Source organism: Antechinus flavipes, chromosome 1, assembly GCF_016432865.1.
Source record: "Antechinus flavipes isolate AdamAnt ecotype Samford, QLD, Australia chromosome 1, AdamAnt_v2, whole genome shotgun sequence".
Classification (NCBI taxonomy): domain Eukaryota; kingdom Metazoa; phylum Chordata; class Mammalia; order Dasyuromorphia; family Dasyuridae; genus Antechinus; species Antechinus flavipes.
This window is the reverse complement of record NC_067398.1, coordinates 565,681,754-565,694,326: the sequence shown is the minus strand read 5'-3', so window position 1 is coordinate 565,694,326 and position 12,573 is coordinate 565,681,754.

Here is a 12,573-nt window from a genome sequence, read left to right as displayed (position 1 = left end):
TGTTAAAAGATAACAAAAGTTTTACTAAAATATATGAAGAGTTAATTAACATGATGAATGAAAAATAGAATGGAAAACAATTCTTTAGAAATGTTGCAGCTACAGATGATTTTTTAATTGAAAATAACTTTCCCAAATATTTAATTGTAAGAGATAATGCCTAGAGATACAATTTCAGAAATACTTCTTTTCAAATTTTGATTCCAAAAAACCAAGTTAAGTTCATAAACCACACTCAATTGAAATAAAAACAACAGTCACCTGCCATTAAAAGTTTAACAGGATTTTACTGAGTTATCAAGAGATGCAAATTTAAAATGTGTTTCCTAAAAAAATCATTAAATGGATTTTGGCTTGGGTTTAGGACAGAATTTCCAACAATTTCTGAAATGGCCCTAAACATAATTTTGTCATTTTGTACTATGTATTTATGCAAAGTGGTGTTCTCAGAATTGATTATCATAGAATCAAAATATCACTCAACTTTGAAAAATATTGAAGATGCTCTATGTCCTGCAGTATCAAATATTCCACTAAAATTTAATTCTGCATGTAAAAATAAATAAGCACACCTATTTAATTGGTATGCAAATTTACTTTAATCTTTAATAAATGATAAAGTTTATTTATACCAAAGAATTGTTTTAAAATAAATTTCTTTGTGCTTTTTATTAGTAAATCAGTATATTTTATATACCTGTGTACCCAGAGTTACATAAAAATTTCTCGGATAGAAAGTGAAAAAAGCTGTGAGTAGAAAAAGTTTAAGAAATCCTGATATATAAGTGGAAGAGATAGAATATGGTTGAAGATTGAGAATCAAGAAAAGCTTTAGAAGAAGAGCTCCCACTAAGGGATAAGTTAAAGAATGGAAGTTGCAAGGTTCCAGCTATGATTATGGATTGTAAATTTGTAATGAGTGAAATCAGTCCAAATTTGTGATTTCCTTCAATGTTGTTCAGCAACCCTTGAGCAGTAGAAAGAAAACCTCATTGTGGAGGTACCTACTGATGGAGATGTGCAAGTCTAAAATTCTTGTGAATGACAAGAATTTCTAGGAAAGTAGGTAGCTAACACTTAAAATGCCCATGGGAAAAGGACAGTCACTTTCCCTATGGTGAGGTAACCATCTTTAGGGAGATGACCTGAAAGAATGAGTATAAGTGAAAGGACTGGTGATTATGATAATAATATAGAATACCTTTGGTATGTGTGTGTGTGTGTGTGTGTGTGTGTGTGTGTGTGTGTGTGTGTGTGAGAGAGAGAGAGAGAGAGAGAGAGAGAGAGAGAGAGAGAGAGAAAGAGAGACAGACGACAGAGACAAGACAGAGATAGAGACAGAGAACAGAGACAGAGACAAGACAGAGATAGAGACATAGAAACAGAGACAGAGAGAGAGACACAGACACACACACAGACACAGAGAGAGACAGAGAGACACACACAGTGAGAGAGAGATAGACAGAAACAGAAACAGAGAAGGAGAGAGACACAGAGAAAGATACCCACAGATGGAGAGACAAAGATAGAAATACAGAGACAGAGAAACACAGAAACTGGGGAGAGAGACACAGAGACAGAGATGGAGACAGAAAGAAGCTGGTGATTGGAGAGTTGAATGTCAAAGTTTGGTTTCTTGAAAGTGACAGCAATTCTGAATCATTGTAACCCTGCTAGTATGTGACTGAAGTATACAAGAATAGAATATTGTCTATTGAAAAAGGTTGAGGAATTATGTAATTAGGGTATTAGAGATTGAAGTCCTTGTAGATGAAGTGGGAGGGACTGGGAGAGGAAGAGAGAAGGATTGTGATCTGGATTATCCATGCAAATTCAGTAGTACACAAGAAGAGTGGGAAAGGGGTTGGGAGACATATAGTATAATGGCAGGCTTTGTAAATGAGTGTGAGCTATCACCAAGGATTCTGAGAAAAAATTAGCATACTAATGTGTGTTATATCTGGACAAATATGAGACGTAATTTTCCATCTAAGAGATAAGATAAAGCAAAGAACAGAGTATAGAAGAAAGGAAATATTACTCTTCTATCAAACTTTTTTTTGGACTAGACAAATATCCTTTGTATTTAGGATAGTGACTTCTCACTCAAGAAACTTTTCCTAAGAGTGCAAATTGGCAAGTGTTCCTCAATTTAGAGAACAGAGTTGCTTGGATAAAGCCTTAAAGGTGAGCTACCTTAATTAAGGTTAGACAGACAGTATGTACCAAAAACTTAGGTCTTCTTGATGCTAAGGATTGACTTCTATTTATTAAGTCATATGACCTCTCTTAAACATCATTTAAAATGATAATAAAGTATAGTGAGTTGTTTGCAATTTAAGATCCAAATACAAATAAATGGATTCTAGTTTGGAAAGAATATTAGGCTTGAATTTAGATTTAGTCTAAAGTCTCAACTATTACTACTAACCATGTGACATTGGAAAAAATCACTTAGTTTCCTCAGTCCTCACATTCCTATGCAAAAAATTAGGGTCTTTGACTTAGATGATTTCTAATGTTCATGCCTTCATATGCTATGATCACCTCATTCTAAACATTTAAAATATGCTCACCTTTTTGCTTTGAATTTATTATTTATTTTGTGAGCTAATTGGAGTTGTGACCTGCCCAGGGTCACACAGTTAATTAGTGTTAAATATTTGAGATTTGAACTCAGGTCTTCCAGACTCCCTCTCTGGTGCTCTATCTACTGCACCATCTAGCCGCCCCATGTGGAATTTATTCTATTTGGTCATAATGGTCCATTTTGTGTCAGCTAATGATCCTTCAAGAGACTCATGGAAGTCCAAATACCCTGGGGACTGAACCCCAATTCTGACACTGTGCCAGCAGTAGAACTTGGACCTTTTTCTTCACTTCCTTGAGCATCAATTGCCTTAACTGAAAAAAAGGAAGTTGTACTTTAAGTACTGACTAAGGATACTTTATGTTCTGATAGTTTTTAAGTAGATGAGAATGCCATAGGCATCTCTTGCTGCATTTCAGGAAGGACTCTGAAATCTTGTTTATATAAATTTCCAGTCTTGACTTGGGTGAGTGGACATTGTTATTTATGGGTGTGTAAATAACATGAGCTACTCGATGGACAAGTTTCCCTGGCATTCTCAGAATGGTTGTGGTTCACTAGTGTATTTAGCAATTTAGTCAAAACATGGGCCTCTAATTACAGGTTTTTAATAAACAATGAGTCTTGGTGCAGTTAAATGTGTATTCTGATCTAGTACTGCAACTGGATGATAAGTTAGCTCATTTTTCACATAAAGTGATCTGAAAGCCAGAAAATCTGAAACCAAATCTGATTCTTCATAATACACTGAGATTGTTTACACACACATCTCACAGGACAATTTAGAAAGCTGATTTGAAAAAGAGAAACTACTTGAATTTATATTTTTAGTCATTGTTGATTCTTTTTCATCAAATTAAGCATTTGGTAACATTTATTCATCAAATATTTTCTAAATCCTTATTATGTACAAAGTACAAAATCATACCATAAGCCTTTAATGTATTTATGGATGTGTAGAATACCCTAAGCACACAAAGCTAAAGAAGATAGCCTTCTTTTCAAATAACTTACCATTTACAAAGTGTTTTACATGCATTAATTCATCCAGTTCTCACAACAATCTTGCATGGCATTATTATTATTCCCATTTCCGAGATGAAGAAACTGAGGCTCAGAGAGGGTAAATCACTTATTTAGGCTCATATAGCTACTAAATATTTAAAATTGCATTTGAATTCAAGTGTTCCTGATTTTATGTTTACAAAGTAATTATAAAGGACATATGAAGAAAGATGCTATCAGCATCCAGAGAAAGAACTGATAAATAAAAGTATATATTGAATAATCATATATATATAGAATAACCATATATATATATATACATACATACATACATACATATATATATATCCTATTTGTGTCTAATGGTAGCTATCTCTAGGACAAAGGTAGGGAAGATAAAAAAGGAAAAAAGAATTACATGATAATTTTGTTGTTTATTTGAAAGGAATAGTAAATTATGCATGGTAGATTTGAAGTTTCAAGGGCAATCATCTTTTTCATTGTACTATAATATGGAAATGCTTGTTTTATTCCATAGATTTAAAATTAAACAAATTTTAAAAAATATTCAACACACTATCAGCATACATATAGGCTATGATACTTCTTATAGATAATCCAAGATTAGATCAAATAAATGTAATGAAAGATAGGCCATGGTATCATAAGAGATGTATGAACAAAATGTTTTGTTGGAGCTTAATCCTTACAGTAAACAAAATGGAGCTTAAGTGAATTTTAGAGATGTGACATATTATGGAAGAACATTAAATAAACTTCAGTGTTAATTTTATTATTAGAAATTACTGCCCTAGTAATAGTACCTGAGAACAAAAAAATAAAAGCAATGATGATGGAGCATTTAAGAGGAAAGATAATATGCTCTGGAGGCAAGAGGCATTAAATTAGAACCCAGGGGAGGTAGCCATGAGGACCAGAGTCAGAACTGACTCACGATATTTTTTTTTAATTTAATTTTATTTAATAATAACTTTGTATTGACAGAATCCATGCCAGGATAATTTTTACACAGCATTATCCCTTGCAATCACTTATGTTTCGTTTTTTTCCCCTCCCTCCCTCCTCCCCCCCCCAAGATGGCAAGCAGTCCTATATATGTTAAATATGTTGCAGTATATCCTAGATACAATACACATTTGCAGAACCAAACAGTTCTCCCGCTGCACAGGGAGAATTGGATTCAGAAGGTAAAAATAACTCAGGAAGAAAATCAAAAATCAAATGGTTCACATTCATTTCCCAGTATTCCTTCTTTGGGTGTAGCTGTTTCTGTCCATCATTTATCCAATGAAACTCAGTTAAGTCTCTTTGTCAGAGAAATCCACTTCCATCAGAATACATCCTCATACAATATCATTGTCGAAGTGTATAATGATCTCCTAGTTCTGCTCATCTCACTTAGCATCAGTCCATGTAGGTCTCTCCAAGCCTCTCTGTATTCATCCTGCTGGTCATTCCTTACAGAGCAATAATATTCCATAACATTCATATACCACAATTTACCCAGCCATTCTCCAATTGATGGGCATCCATTCATTTTCCAGTTTCTAGCCACTACAAACAGGGCTGATACAAACATTTTGGCACATACAGGTCCCTTTCCCTTTTTTAGTATCTCTTTGGGGTATAAGCCTAGTAGAAACACTGCTGGATCAAAGGGTATGCACAGTTTGATAACTTTTTGGGCATAATTCCAGATTGCTCTCCAGAATGGCTGGATTCGTTCACAACTCCACCAACAATGCATCAGTGTCCCCGTTTTCCCGCATCCCCTCCAACATTCATCATTATTTTTTCCTGTCATCTTAGCCAATCTGACAGGTGTGTAGTGATATCTCAGAGTTGTCTTAATTTGCATTTCTCTGATCAATAGTGATTTGGAACACTCTTTCATGTGAGTGGTAATAGTTTCAATTTCTTCATCTGAAAATTGTCTGTTCATATCCTTTGACCATTTATCAATTGGAGAATGGCTTGATTTTTTATAAATTTGAGTCAGTTCTCTATATATTTTGGAAATGAGGCCTTTATCAGAACCTTTAATTGTAAAGATGTTTTCCCAGTTTGTTGCTTCCCTACTAATCTTGTTTGCATTTGTTCTGTTTGTACAAAGGCTTTTTAATTTGATATAATCAAAATTTTCTATTTTGTGATCGTAATGGTCTCTAGTTCATCTTTGGTCACAAATTTCTTTCTCCTCCACAAGTCTGAGAGATAAACTATCCTATGTTCCTCTAATTTATTTATAATCTCGTTCTTTATGCCTAGGTCATGGACCCATTTTGATCTTATCTTGGTATGTGGTGTTAAGTGTGGGTCCTTGCCTAATTTCTGCCATACTAATTTCCAGTTATCCCAGCAGTTTTTATCAAATAATGAAATCTTATCCCAAAATTTAGAATCTTTGGGTTTGTCAAACACTAGATTGCTATAGTTGACTATTCTGTCTTGTGAACCTAACCTTTTCCACTGATCAACTAATCTATTTCTAAGCCAATACCAAATGGTTTTGGTGACTGCTGCTTTATAATATAATTTTAGATCAGGTACAGCTAGACCCTGACTCACGATATTAAATGAGTTTCACAATGTCCCTAAGACTCAAGTCCCTTATTGTAAAATAGTATCTGCCATTCAACCTATGTGAAAGCACTGAAAATCCCTGCACCTCAGTTTCCTCATTTATAAAATAACAGGATTGGATTACATGCTTTCTAAGGTTGCTTTCAGCTCTCTTGATTTTAGGATTCCAGAATACATCACACATAGAAATTTTATCACTGACTGTAGGCAAATATAGTCTCCTTCCAGCACTCCCCTCTCACCTTCCAATTTGGGCAACCATATCCTCCCACTAGTTTCACAGACATTAATTTAAAGCTTTGTTTTAAGATAAGCAATTATAATCCTGATCCCCACTTAAATTCTCTTTTCCAATGATATCTAAAAAGAAGAGGGAATATTTTGTTGATGATGTACATTTATAAAATGCTTCTGTTCTTCTGAACATCATGTCAGTAAAATCTAGGCAAGAGACTCATTCTCCATGGTCCAGATTACTTAGTTCTATTAGACTTAACCACAGCTGGTTTTCTGGAACAACAGGTGTGCGTGTGTGGGAATGGAGTCTTAAAGTGCAAATGGTTCAGAATAACATGTCGTCACTATTAGGCAAAACAGACCAAGTTTTGTGCCCTAGTGGTTGTGGTTCATTAGCTTCATCTATTTATACAAAAAGGACAAGTAGATAGCACAGTTGATAGAGTGTCAGGAGACTCATCTTTGTGAGTTCAAATCTGGCCTCAAATACTTTCTGTCTCTCTCTCTCTCTCTCTCTCTCCCTTCCCTCTCCTCCCCCCCTCCCCCTGCACTCAAGGCAATTGGGGTTAAGTGACTTGCCCAGGGTCACCAGCTAGAAAGTGTAAAGTGTTAAGTGTCTGAGTTCAGATTTGAACTCAGGTCCTCCTTGACTCCAGGGCCAGTGTTCAGTATTATGCCATCTAGCTGCCCCCTCAAACACTTTCTAGGCATGACTCTAGGCAAATCATTTAACCCAGTTTGCCTCATTTTCCTCACTGAAAAATGAGCTACAGAAGGAAAATGACAAAACACTCTAGTGTTTTTGCCAAGAAAACCCCAAATGGGGTCATGGACAGTTGGGCACAACTGAAACAACTCAACCCCAATTTATAAAAAGAAGAGTCTGTAATTATAATGTTACTTATTATCATGATAATTCATGTAATTACTTAGGTGCCACAAAGTGGAAAGACTACTGTATTTGGGTCAAAGACTTGTCTGTGTAAGAGTAAATGTGAGCAAGTTGTTAACATCTTTAGCCCTCAAATTCATCATTTGTAAAATAAAAGGGTTTATCTAGGCCCTAGGTATTGTTTAACAACACTGCCAATTGTAGCCTGAACTAGATTAAAAGTAATTGGGAAACATTTAATAAAGTGAATAAAAAAGTACAATTTCTGGTTTTCTAAGTCAATATGTTACCCATAGAGATCCTTATGTGTGTTTTACTAGTCTCTGTCTCTCTTTGAGTTTAACATCACTGGTCTAAGTAAGTTCAAATGTCCCTTCCAGATTTATGTGCTGCAAAGATTCTTTATTATGTCAATGAAGAAATTCTTCCTCAACCATTAGGAGAGGAAGGCCCTACTTTTATGCCTGACCTATGGACTTGACTTAAGAGCACAATGTTATGAGGTATTAATCATCTCCTTGTGGGAAATAAACATGTTCTCATCCTGATGATTGACCATGAGTTTAAGCTCCAGTCATTGAATTTATGAACCTTTTAAACATATGCTATTCTTATTGTGGAATCTGACTGTCCTTGGTGGGAGGGATCTTTTGATGAGAAAGAAATAAAGTTTTGAAAGGCCTGGAGGGGAAAAACAAGTGTATACAGGCTCTGTTTGGTCAAGCAAATAAATATAAGGAAATGGCATTTTTGGCCTTACATCCTTCTCTATTTCAAATAGCTATGATATCTGAAAGAAGGAGTGCAGAGGAGGTCCGGGGGGGGGGGGGGGGGGACTAAAATGAGACGAATTACAAACTTGTTCAAACCTGCATTTCTATGGCAGTTTCAGTCACTGATGATAATTAAATTGATGGTTTTACTCAAAACTTCCACTGGCACATTTCCTTTCCTTACCACTTAATTATAGGGAATTCTCTTCCCCCCATTTCTGTCCCATTTACATTAGGACCCATTACATTTTTTCTGCCATTTATACATTTCCCTTGGCTCCATTAGATTCTTAAGTTCTTACAGTCTGCCATCCCTTTTTAGATAAATGTGGAAAGGAACTCTACTATTTGCTGTGAAATGAACCTTGAAGAGCAGATAAGACTTTTTTTTTTACAAGTTGCTGAATTCTTATCACCTCTTATATATACTCATAGAGAACTCTATATAAAGTGTAAATAAGTACACAATATATTTAGAGAAAATTCCTTGTACTATTGTTCAAAATTATATTGGAGAAAGAATTATAATACTATATGCATGTATGTACACATATATATACATATATATAATATATCCTCTGGGTATAGTATTATGACTTCATAGATTTAGCAAAATACATAATAACCATTTTGCTAGGTGCTTTGCAATATGACAATAAAAAGAGGAATGAGTAATACTAACCTAATGAGTAATACTGACCTACTATATTGTGCTCTTATAGTAATGAGTGGAAAGAATACTGGACATAGAATTGAAAGAATTGGGTCCAAAGACCTGTTGCTCAGCAGATTAGTTATAGGACAATACTTGGCTGAAACTAACAAGATGACATTTAATAGAAATAAATATAAAACATTTTGCTTATCTTCAAAAAAGAAATCAAATCCACAAGCATAAGCCAGAAATGATGTGGCTAGATAGCATGTCATCTGAGAAAGATATGTTACAAATACCATATGAGCCAACAATGGGATATAATAGCCCCCAAACCTCATGCTATCTTAGGTTGCATGGAGAGGTATGGAAATTCAAGATTTGGAAGTTCAATCCCAACTCATTCTGTCCTTAGGCACGCCACAGCTGAAATATTGAATCAACACTGGGACCCACATTTTAGGAAAGATGTTCAAATGAACATTTTTAGCTGAAGGCAACTGAGAACACAAGTGGAGATTTATTAGGATGAGGAAGGGCCTTAAAATGCTCCATTCTAGGGATTGGCTGAGGATGTTCACCCTGGAGAATAGAAGACTTTCATGAGACATGAAATGCCTTCAAGTATTTGAAGGGCTGTTCAATGGAGGAGAGATAAGCATTGTTTGTCTTTGCCCCAGTACTTGTAGTTGTAATTTTTCCTTTATTTAATAAAAGGACCAGTGACATCATGGGGTGATGTCTTGGTCAGAAGGCAGAACTAGGAGTCATGGGCAGAAGCTGCAAAGGGGCCAATTCAATTTGATGCCAGGAAAAACTTTCCAGCAATTATTGTTACCCCCCAGATGAAAAGGGATAGTGGGTTCTATTTCATTAAAAATCCAATAGAAAAGTTAGAAGACCACTTGTCTGCAGTCCTGTAAAGGGGATTCTTGATCACATCCAGGTTAGCCTAGATGGTCTTTGGCATCTCTTCTGAGTGTGAGATATTATGATAATTTAAACTCGTTAGCTATATTATGATATTAATATATTATATATAATAAAATATATAGTATATAACATGCAAGATTATATGTTAGTAAATGTATTATATATATGTAAAGTGTCAGAGTGCCAGTTTCCTCACATCTATAACAGGCACAATGAGCCTTGTATTGGGATTTCACCTCAAAGAAAAGCATTTTGTAAACTTATTATAAAGAACTAAATAAATTCTTTCTGAGGCCACATGTTTTTAGTTTTCAGAAGAAATAGCAATGATATCTTTGAAAATTCATGGCTACTTTGATTAAGAGAATAAGCAGGTTATAATAGCAGCTCAGTTGTTGATGCAGGAGGTCAGGCTCATATCTTTAACAGAGGTTTTAGGTTGTAAGAAACAGGAAGTATGTATTGTTATGCAATTTCTCTCCTTTCTATCAAGTCAGGATCAGAAAATCTTGTTGTATGCATACCACTGATGAGAGTAGAAAATAACTTAATCTTTCTTTTTATTTTCCTCTGGAATTCCAGACCCCACTTTCTGTAGTATGGAATACAAATTGGATTATTGTGCATAGTTGTATTGTACTTAAAGAAATATATTATTTATATAAATTGTATTTGTGAAAGAACATTTTTGAAAATAATCCGTTTTAGGATATCTGAGATATCATTATACAGGGAAAGATGATCATTTGCTCTCCATAAAGAACTTTAAAAAGAATTAAACAAAACATCAGCAATGTCTAAGTTATAAAGTCAGTTGTTTAATAAATCAACAATAGGAGGTGTCATACAAGATATATTTAGAAAGGCCAATTTAAAACGTAGAGCTTTAAAGGAAATATTTGGGACCAAGAGGACAGTTTTGCATTTAAAGAGTCATCTTACAGACTTTATCCTCCTACATCAGTAGAATAAGGTTTAGGAAAGTTGTTTTGAAAACTATTTTCATCAGAAAATTGTTTTATTTTAAATGTTATTAGAAGTAATTTTCCTTTGTTTTATTCTAATATTTCATCCCCTGAATTAAAGAATACCATATTGTGTCAAGATCAAAGAATGTGCAAGTTTAGTTTTGGTTCTAAAATCCAAATGTCTAATGTACAGATATTTAATTAGTTTCAGTTTGGAATGGAATGGGTGTTGTTGTTCTTGTGGTGGTGTATATATGTGTGTATTAATGTTAATATATAGATCTTGGAAAAGCTCACTATTCATCTTGGTAGCTTAATACAGAAGTTACCTTTTCTTCAGAATGTGGGAAAATCATTCATTCATTTATAGTTTCATAAATACCAGTTTGGTATAAAGCACAATGGTAGACCATAGAGACACAAAGAAAACCTTATAATGTAATTGGGAGGATAAGGTTCCTTAAATTAATATGGAAAGAGGTTGATTAAAAAGGCAAAAGTTCAGACAAAGAAACCTGAAAAAATCTGAGGAAAGTAGAAAGGCCAGGGAGGGCTGCCTGAATAGATTAATACCTGAGTTATGCCTCAAAGGAAGGGAAAGATTTTAACAGTTAGAAATGGTTGTGGGGGCAGGAGACATGAATTATAGGTATGGGAGATGATGTGATGAAAGGCATGGAGGTTGGAGAAAATGAAAAAAGGGACAGAGAACAGCCTATTTTGGCTAGAAAATAGTGCATGTGAGGAGAAAGGAAAATTCAGTACAAATTTAGTAGGAAATTGAGGGCTCTAGAACTTTAATACCATCTTCAGGTTGCTCTTGAAAAGTTATTTAGGTAGTATCATGAAGAATGGAAAGGAGATTGTCTGGAAGTAGATTGGCTGCTTAGAAAGTTATTATTATTCCCTAACCAATCAAACAGATTAGTTAAATGTGTCAAATCCATGCTAAGCCAAGACTGGTTGAAGGAACTTACGATGTTTAGGATGGAGAAGATGTAGGGGGATATAAAAGGTATCTTCAGATATCTGAAGGTTTCATGTGGAAGAAGGATTTGTCCCAGAGAAAAGCACTAGGAGAAATAGCTAGAAGTGGCAAAAAGATAGAGCTTGGTTTAACATGTGGAAAATCTTTTTAACTGATGGACATTTTCAAAAGGGTGGAATGGTTTTGCATGGGAAGTAGTGAGTTTCCCCTTCTATAGCTTTTCAGGGAAGGGCTAGATGACCACTTATCAGGAATGCTATAAAGATATTGATGCTACTGAGGACCCTCCAATTATGAATCTGTAATTCATTGATCCAGATAAGAAGGAATAAGGGTATGAACAAAAATAGTTACAATGGCAATTGAGAGGAGGAGAGAGATGTGAGGAATGTTGTGGTGGGGGAATTGACGGGACTTAGCAACTATTCACCTGTAAGCAGTAAGGAGGGTGTGGGAATCAGATAACTCTTACTCCCACTTCTACTCCCATGCTGCCGAATGCCATGGAGGATGTCACGCAAAGTTGCTATGTGGTCCGCTATACATTCCTGTTAGCTGTGTGCTTTATTGGGCTTTCATTGCTACAGGGAAATTCTTTCTATCTCCTTTCAGCAGCTGCTCTTCTTTTCTTACATCCCAAGTTCACTTCTAGCTCCCTTTTCTAGTAACTCACCTTAACTCAACTCAATTTAATGAATTTATATTAAGGACCTGATGACTCAGCTCCTTATGGCTGAGACCAAAGAAAAAGAAGAAGGAAAATAAACCCTCCAAACAGTGTCTGCCCTCAAAAATGAGCTTTTTATTCATTCTACTGGATAGAAGGGGACATATTAAAAGATAACTGCTTACAAAATATATGCAAAGCAAATACAAAATAATTTCAGCTTTAAGGATAAACACTATATCAAACGATTTTTCCTTAGTC